This window comes from Hippopotamus amphibius, chromosome 5, assembly GCF_030028045.1.
Source record: "Hippopotamus amphibius kiboko isolate mHipAmp2 chromosome 5, mHipAmp2.hap2, whole genome shotgun sequence".
NCBI classification, from domain to species: Eukaryota; Metazoa; Chordata; class Mammalia; order Artiodactyla; family Hippopotamidae; genus Hippopotamus; species Hippopotamus amphibius.
This window is the reverse complement of record NC_080190.1, coordinates 164,130,743-164,140,277: the sequence shown is the minus strand read 5'-3', so window position 1 is coordinate 164,140,277 and position 9,535 is coordinate 164,130,743. Positions and strand designations below refer to the sequence as shown.

The window sequence follows — 9,535 nt, the reverse complement described above, 5'->3', positions numbered from 1 at the left end:
TTTCATCTGTGGGAATTTATATAGGTCTTAAGGAAATTAGCTCTCTGTCTGCATGTCACATGTTGGAAATATTTTTTTCCAACCAAGTGTGTTGCTCTTTTGACTTTATAGTCACTTTTGCAAGGCAGAAATTTTTAATTTTGTTATATCAAATGTGTCAATCTTCTTTTCTAATATGGATTCTGGATTTTGTGTCATGTTTAAAAAGACAAAGTCCTTCCCCATTTGGATATTATTTAAATAAAATCTCCATGTTTTCTTTTAATACTTTTATGGTGGTTTTTTTTTTACATTTAAATCTTTGCATCATCTGGAATTTATTGGGGTATAAGAATCTAAGAAGGAATCTAAACTTTGTTTTAGATGGCTACCATATGTCTAAACATAACACCATTTATTAAATAATCTCCTTTTCACCCACTGATTTGAAATGTCCTCTTAATTATAAACTAAATTTCTATGAATATTTGGATCTATTTCTGTACTTTTCACACTATTTTATTGATCTGTCTATTCATGCACCATTACCAAACTACTTAATGTATGTTAACTTTATAATATATTTTAATATCTTTCAGGATTAGACCACATTTTATTTTCCAGAATTAGATTATTCTCATCTATTTCTTTTTCCATATAAACTTTAACATGTTTCATTCCAGGAAAAAAGTCCTATTTTTCAATTGGGGTCATGATAAATTTAAATATTAATTTAGAAACAGTTGGCAAATGTGTAGTATGCAGCTTGCTCTCTTACCGATATGTTTTTCCATTTATTCACATGTTTGTATATATTCCTAGTAGCATCTTCAAATTGTATTCATCAACATCTTACACATAACCTCATAACTGTATTCTGGGGTATGTAATCCGTTTGTAGCTATTAGAAGAAATGGACTTCTTTTTTCCATTATATTTTTCTGTCTGTTTCTTGTTTTGGAAAATACTGACTTTGTTACCCAGACACCTTACTGAATTCTATTGTTGGCAGTGTTTTCTAATAGAATATTCTGGGTGTTGTGCGTATAAGGTCATATCTATGTGTAATACCAGCCTCCTCGTTAATGTTTACTGCTTTTGTTTCTTTCTCCTTTCTGATCACATCAGCTATGCCTTGTGACCATTGTCTGGGAGTGACAGAGATCATGAACTTGTCATGTTCCTAGCTGATGGGCCTGCTTCTGGGGTTTCATGGTTAAGCATGTGATGCCTGTGTGTCCCCCTCCCCCACATTGTCCTGTGTGTGCCCCATTGTTTTTACAGCTGGGACTGAGGCAAGGGTGGCCCTAGGGAACAGAGGGAAAACAGAACAGAACTGATGCAGAAAATAAGCAAAGTAGGTGGAGTCTGCGTCTCCAGTCCGGGGACCAGAGACGCCTCCCTCTCCTCTTTCCTCCTCTTCCGAGCTCTCAGATGACCCCCTCCCCGCACTGTGGCTCCCCATTGCCCAGCATCTCATCCCTCATCATGAAAGCTCCCTGGAGCTCAGATCCTAGTCCCAGCCCCGGTGCCTTCCTCCGGAGCCTCGGCTTTCTCATCTGCAAGGTAAACTCCTACTAACCTGCTCTGCCTACTTCCTAGGGGGGACATGAAAACAGCAAGGCAGCCCTGAGGAACCTGGGCAGCTGGTGGCCCTCCAGCCACACAAATTGTCTTTGTGATGGTGACTTCAGCTCTCCAGCCAATGGAACCTGAATGGAGTTACATGTATGGAGAGAGATGTCACAGGACCGTTTCCTTTCAGCTCCATCCAGGGTTTACACAATAGGCTCTGGGGACTGGGAAGAACCCCCAGGTTCTGTAGTTCTCGTTCTCAGCTCCCAAGAAGAGCCCTGCCCTTCTCAGGAGAGGATAATAAATGACAATGGCATTGCTGACTGGCTCCCTGGGGCCTCCGAGGGCAGGACTGCTTTTTCCAGGTCATGCTGGTCAGGAAGAGCCTCGACAGCCATGAGGGAACACTTGCGATGGCCAATGTCAATGTCTCTGCCTGTCATTGCCAGTCAGGCAGCAAATGGATCTCTGCAGGGCAAACGACCAGTCCACTACAATCTAGGCAGCCGCTTCCAACTTCCAAAAACATTTTTCTTTTTTTTCCTAACAGTAGTTATAATAGATATTTATTTAAAGTAATACATTTACAGCCCGGGTAGTTCTACATTGCACGTTTCAGGTTTAACCAACTTCATAAAAATACCTTAGGAGAGCTGCATCCACAGATTGATAAATTAATTTTTATTTTTGGCTGCTTGGGTCTTCGTTGCTGAGCGTGGGCTTTCTCTAGTTGCGGTGCGCGGGCTTCTCATTACGGTCGCTTCTCTTGTTGCAGAGCATGGGCTCTAGGCATGTGAGCTCATTAGTTTTGGCTCTCGGGCTCTAGAGCACAGTCTCAGTAGTTGTGGCATGCGGGCTTAGTTGCTCCGCAGCATATGGGATCTTCCTGGACCAGGGATCGAACCCATGTTCCTTACATTGGCAGGTGGATTCTGAACCACTGCATCACCAGGGAAGTCCCCTGCATCCACAGGTTTAGACTACATCATTATTTCTTTGCCCATTCTTCTCTCTCTTTCTTTCCCGAATAACCTCTTTCGGATACAGTTCAAGGTAGAATTTATCCTCCCCCATATTTTGTCCGCTGCTCTTTAGGCAATATCTGCCGTGTCATGGTCCCGTCCAGCGCTCTCAGTGCGAAACACCCTGTCGTTATAAAGATTCTCGGGAAGCCTTCTCATGGCTTCTTTTACATCATCGTTCTCATACATTGTATCATCTCGCATTAAGCCCGGTTTATTGAACCCGGCAGGCAGCATAACACTATTTTCAAATACTCTCCAGCCACTTACTTGCTGCAATGGCAGGTCTGCTTGCCATTTGGACCTGAGAGAGAAGCATTGCCTGCTGGGTAAGTCCTAGAGCCAAAAATATTTTTCAAAATTCACGAACAAACAACAAATTGGGAAGGGAAAAAAAGATGTTGATCAGAATTATGAGTATAAAGAACACAGTCCTAGAGCAAATTGATGAGGAAATCATTAAGATCATCAATGGGTAAGTGGACGATTTTCAGAAGAAAGCGACAAGAAACATGCGAGTTCTTTTTTTTCTGCCTTCTTTTTACTTATTCATAGTTTCTCAGACTTCTGTAAGGAACACTGATGTTACTTTGGCAATCACAAAATAATTATTTTATTAGTCTAGACAGCTATTTCGAAAAAGGCCCAAGGCTTCTCCTTGGCTGTCGTGTCCTACAACAAAACAGCACCCGAAGTGCACTTAAATATCAGAAGCTGACAGATACTTGGCACATAGATTGGGAGCCACCGTGGGCACAGAGGGGAGGGCTGGTGAGTGGGAGTCCAGGAGGAGTAGAAGACCCAGAACTATGAAGGAAAAGAATAGCAGTTATGGGCCCAGCGTCTACTGTCAGATGCCCTAGGTGTACCTACCAGCTTGGTTACCTAGCAACTATGTGGCCTTGACTGGCACACTCGGACCCTCTGACTCATTACTTTGTCTGTAAACAGGCGGCAGTGGTACGTGCCTTCAACCTTGTGAGAAGTCACTGAGATGATGTATGGAAGGAAGTCAGCACGTGTCCTGCACGTGGCAAGCTTTCAATAAATGCACGATTCAATTTGCATTGTTACTGTAACTGAAGCAGGCTCCTTCTGGAGTAGGAAGGAACACCAGCAGACGGGATTTTAGTCCTTGTCTATAGGACTTACTGTGTGATCTTGGGCAAGCCACGTCATTCCTGGGTCCCAGATGATCTCTAAAACCTCTTCCAACTTGCACATTCTGAAGCTTGTTCTTAGACCATCCCTATTGGCCTGCTTTGGGCTCAGTGGGGTCACAGCCCATTTTCCTAGCCACTGCCCTCACCCAGATGGGATCCCACGGTGCCTTGTGGAGATGCCGTAGTTCACAGCCAAGACTTTGATGGTGGGAAGCTCTCGCCCATGGGTTGGCCCTCCCTTCCCCAAGGAAGCTGACTTCTTGTTTGGGCCTCTCTGCCATTTCCATGGAGACAAGAGACAGACAGGAGGGTATTGAAAAGTCCTTCCTTCAGGAAAAGGTTCCTCCCCTCCCCTGGGAGCCCACATTGCAGTGACGCACTTTCCTGCATCCACTGAAACCAAAAGGATTTCCCATCCCACAGGCTTCTGGGCTATTCTGGGGAAAGGAAACTGGCCCTGTAGAGATGACGCCCTGGGGAGCCAGGCCAACCCAAGTACGGCTCTGCCTGAGCCCAGGCAGCTTTCTTCTGATTGGCCGCCAATTTCTCCGCTCTTGCAGGTACCTGCTTGCTCTTTGGATGTAAGAGGAATTTTCCATAATCCCTGCTCTGGGAGCCAAGTCCTCGAGCGCCAGAGGACAAAACCTCACAAAGAAGGCCTGAAACTAATTATCTCTTCTCTTAGCAGAGCTCTGACTTAACTAGTCCCACACACCCACCTGGCTGCAGCAGGAGTCACGCCTGTGATGATGTTTCTAACACTCCAGCCTCAGAAGCAGTGCCCACCTTAGGAGAGCCCCCACATCAGCAGCGTTGGCTGGTTGGATGCCCTTCCTGCTTCTCCTTCCTGCACTGCTGGGCCGTCATATGACCAGGGCCTCTGTGTTCCCATCAGGATAGCACGGGCAGTGGATTCTTTGCTTCAAATACCAGTTCTGCCACTTACTACCTGGATGATATTGGGCAAGTCATTTACTCAACTGAGTCTCTATTTTCTCATCTGTAAAATGGGGATAATAAAAACTACATCAGAGTTTTATGTATTCAACGTATGTTTCCTCAGGGCTTGCTCAAGGGCTAAGTATTATTCCGAGTGCTGGAGATACAGAAGTGAACCAAAATTACCCCAGTTCTTGAAAATTAACAGAGACAATTCTTGAAAAGTACACTGTCTTGCAGATTTCCATCTCTAGCTATGGTATTTTGAATCACACCAACCTTCCTTCAGAGAACAGCTATAAAATCTGGATTAAACTACAAAAACAAATCTTTTGAAAGCATGGGACAGTGGTTCTCCACCTTTGGTGTACATAAGAGAGCTTGTTAAATCAGTTTCCTGGGCTTTGTCCCCAGAGGTTCTGACTCACTGGGTCAGGTTCACGTGCACAAATTTGCTTTCCTGACAAGTTCACAGATCATGGCGATGCTGCTTATCTAAGGAGTGCTCTGAATTACACGGGCAGGGGAGCGCCACGTGGTAACCCAGGGTTTGAGAGGTCAAGATGCTAGAGAGAGGGGAACACCCTGCGGTGAGCCTGACATTCCAGACTGCTCTTTCCCTCGTGTTGCAGGAAAAATGGGTGTGAGAGGATGGTCCTGTCCCAGGTCTTGAGTCAGTCCCTGGGGCAGGCCACCAAGTGAGGTGTGTTGGTTTCACACAGGAAAGAATTCAAGAGCAAGCCAGAATGAAGTGAAAGCAGGTTTATTTGGAGAGATACACACTCCATAGACAGAATGTGGACCATCTCAAAAGGCAAGAGCAGATGGGGTCGGGGGGGGTGGTGGTTAGTTTTTATGGGCTGGGTAATTTCATAGGCTAAGGAGTGGGAGGATTCTTCCAACTATTTGGGGGAAGGGGCAGAGATTTCCAGAAATTGGGCCACTGCCCACTTTTTGGCCTGTTATGGTCGACCTTGGAACTGTCATGGCACCTGTGGCTGTGTCATTTAGCATATGCTAGTGTATTACCATAAGCATATAATGAGGCTCAAGGTCCGCTGGAAGTCAAATCATCCACCATCTTGGGCCGAGTAGGTTCTAAGCAGTTTTTGTGGTATCCTGTTCTTCTTAATGGTTGTGTCATTCTTTTAATGGTTGTGCCCTGCCGCCTTCCTTCTCTCACTTGAGCATCTGCCAATCTTTTTCTTTTTAATTTTATTAAAGTATAGGTGATTTACAAGGTTCTGTTTAATTTCTGCTGTACAGAAAAGTGACTCAGTTATATATATATATACACACACACACCACATCTTCTTTATCCATTTCTCTGTCGATGGACATTTAAGTTGTTCCCATGTCTTGGCTGTTGCATGCAGTGCTGCTACGAACATCGGGGTGCATGTACCTTTTCAAATTACAGTTTTGTCTGGATATATGCCCAGGAGTGGGATTGCTGGATCATATGGCAACTCTATTTTTAGTTCTTTGAGGAACCTCCATACTGTTCCATAGTGGCTGTACCAATTTACATTCCCACCAACAGTGTAAGAGGGTTCTCTTTTTTCCACACCCTCTCCAGCATTTATTATTTGTAGACTTTTTAATGATGGCCATTCTGACTGGTCTGAGGTGGTGCCTCATTGTAGTTTTGATTTGCATTTCTCTGATAATTAGCAATGAAGAGCATCTTTCCATGTGCCTATTGGCCATCTATATGTCTTCTTTGAAGAAATGTCTATTTAGGTCTTCTGCTCATTTTCCTTTCTTTCTTTCTTTTTTAATATTTCTTTATTGGGCTGCACTGGGTCTTAGTTGCGACACTCAGGATCTTCATTGCTACGTGTGGGATCTTCATTGAGGACTTTGGGTTCTTTAGTTGCAGCATCCAGGCTCTTAGTTGTGGCGTGCAGGATCTAGTTCCCTGACCAGGGATTGAACCCAAGCCCCCTGCATTGGGAGCCTGTAGTCTTAATCACTGGACCACCAGGGAAGTTCCTTTTGCTCATTTTTTAATTGGGTGGTTTGTTTTTTGTTATTGAATTGTAGGGGCTATTTGTATATTTTGGAAATTAAATCCTTGTCGGTTGCATCATTTGCAAATATTCTCTCCCAGTCTGTAGGTTGTCTTTTCATTTTGTCTATGGTTTCCTTTGCTGTGGAAAAGCTTCTAAGTTTGATTAGGTCCCATTTGTTTATTTTTGCTTTTATTTCCATTGTCTTGGGAGACTAAGCAAACATTGGTACAATTTATGTCAGAGAATGCTTTGCCTGTGTTCTCTTCTAGGAGTCTTATGGTGTCTTGTCTCATACTTAAGTCTTTAGGCCATTTTGAGTTTAATTTTGTATATGCTGTGAGGGTGTGTTTACACGTCGATTTATATGTGGCTGTCCAACTTTCCCAGCACCATTTGCTTAAGAGACTGTCTTTTCCCCATTGTATACTCTTGCCTCCTTTGTTGAAGATTAATTGTAAGCATCTGCTAATTTTTAAGCCCTGTGGAGCTGACAGACCAAGTAGAACACAGCTGATGAGTTTTCACCAGTGTCGTGGCACTTGGGAGACAAAAAATTGAGGTGTAGCGTAACCAGGGTAAACAGGCCTTGAGGAGCTAATCCTCTGGAGGAAAAATAACTCCAGAGAAGTGGCCCCCACATCTGGACATCTTTTCCTCAGAGACATTTTCCAATTCCAGTTTCCCTCCAGCCCAGGCCACATGCCTCTTGCCTCTTCTCTGTTTCTGTTAGCTCTGTCCAAGGATCTACTCACTCGGGGTTCCCATCCACAGGAGCACAGAACTGAAGTACAGTGGATTTAGTGCTCCATGGGGTGAGACTTCAGCCAGTGCAAGCCGCTGGATAAATTATGCTCCTGGGACGTGTGGACCAGGAACTGCCATGTCAGTAAACAAAGGATGTTACAGCCATCAAGCCATCAGCCACTGCGGCCACTGACTGCACACCCTGAGGGGACTCAGGATGGAGAAAAACAGGATACTGGCCCTAAATATTTACAGTGCACGTCAAAGGAATGATTTCAATGAGCCCAGACCCTTGCATCTTCCCATACATAGAAACCCTAAATTCATTAAGCTGAGATGTCTGGGTTTCTTTAAGTTACAGTAATCTTTTGATGTTCTGACCACCTCCCTAGTTTTTGTTGCAAAAGCTCCTATCTATCCTGACTCCTCCCTTATCTCGGAGTACTCCCTCAGAACTGTCTGAGAGGCTGTATCCCAGACTTAAGTCCTCAGCAAGTCCACGGAATGAAACATACGTCTCAACTGTTAGGTTGTGTATTTTTTTCAGTCGAGAGAAGGGTCCTGCAATACAACCTGCATGGTTTCTTCGGGACATTGTCCTGAACTGAGCAAATAGTTTCACTTCACAATGTTGCCTCTTGTGTTCTGTCCACAATGCTAGCAGCTTTCTGCTGTGCTTCGTGAAAAAGTGAGACTTTTTCTCTCTGCTATCACCATCAAAACTTGCCTGTTTCTTGTGATAATAATAATAGCAAACATTTATTTAGTGCTTACTCTGTTCTAATAAAATGTGCCTTGCACATTTTAACCCATGGAATCTGCACGATAATCCCATAAGGTAGGCACAAGTATGACCCCCGTTTGCAGATAAGGAAACTGAGGCACAAAGAGGTTTAAGAATTTGCCCAAGAGGTCACAGCTTGTAAGCAGGAGTCGAATCTGGGGACTCTTGCTGCAGAATCTATTTTCCTAAACACGAACAGAACCTCTCAGAGCATCACTGCTGTATATCACAGTTTAGGAAGAGTTTTAACATCAATCTTGTATCTGAGCCTAAACAGAAATCTTGCAACACATACGTGGGGAACATAATGTTATCTCGTTTTACAAGTGAGGAAATTAAGGCCCAGAGAATATTAGTAAACATCCCCAAATCCCCAAAACTAGCAAGCAGGAGAATTGGTACCAGAAAGTAAGCCTCATACTTAACATTAAAAACCAACATGTAGGGCTTCCCTGGTGGTGGAGTGGTTAAGAATCTGCCTGCCAATGCAGGGGACACAGGTTTGAGCTCTGGTCTGGAAGGATCCCACATGCCGCGAAACAACTAAGCCCGTGCGCCACTACTGACCCTGCACTCTAGAGTCCTCGAGCCACAACTACTGAAGCCCACGCGCGCCTAGAGCCCATGCTCCGAAAGAAGAGAAGCCACCACATTGAGCAGCCTACGCACTGCAACGAAGCACAGCCCCCATTTGCCGCAGCTAAAGAAAGCCCTCGCACCGCAAGGAAGACCCAAGGCAGCCAATAAAGGAATAAAAATTTTTTTTAATTAAAAAAAAAACTAAATGTGTACACACACACACACACAATAACATCGTTAAGTATGTGTCAGGCTGAAAGCGTTACAAGAATCACCCACTTTAACTCTCACAACAATCCTATAAGGTCTTAGTTCCCTCATTTTAGAAAAGGAAAACCAAGATGCAGAGAGACTTAGCAAGGTCACAAATTAGAAAAATTAGAGCTGACATTCTGGTAACAGCTTTATTGAGATACAATTCAAACACCATAGAATTCACCCATTTAAAATGTACCATTTAATGGTTTTAGTATATTCAGAGGGATGCAACCATCACCATAATTAATTTTAGAATATTTTCATCACCAGAGCTGGGATTTGAACCCACCTAGCTCCAAAGCTTATGGTCTTAATCAGCACATTACAGTGCCATGAAAATCCCAGTTCTTTTACATGGTTTATTGGGATAAAATTCACATGTCACAGAATCACCTCTTTCAAGTGTACAAGTTAATGGTTTTAAGTATCCTCATAGATTTGTGCTTTTTTTTTTTTTTTTACTATGCTTGTGTGTGT

General features: G+C 43.8%; 1 pseudogene; it reads right to left on the bottom strand.

The window, feature by feature from the left end:
• Nucleotides 1-2,542: 2,542 nt before the first annotated feature.
• LOC130854399 (cytochrome b-c1 complex subunit 7-like) lies at nucleotides 2,543-2,874 on the bottom strand (annotated as a pseudogene).
• Nucleotides 2,875-9,535: the final 6,661 nt, after the last annotated feature.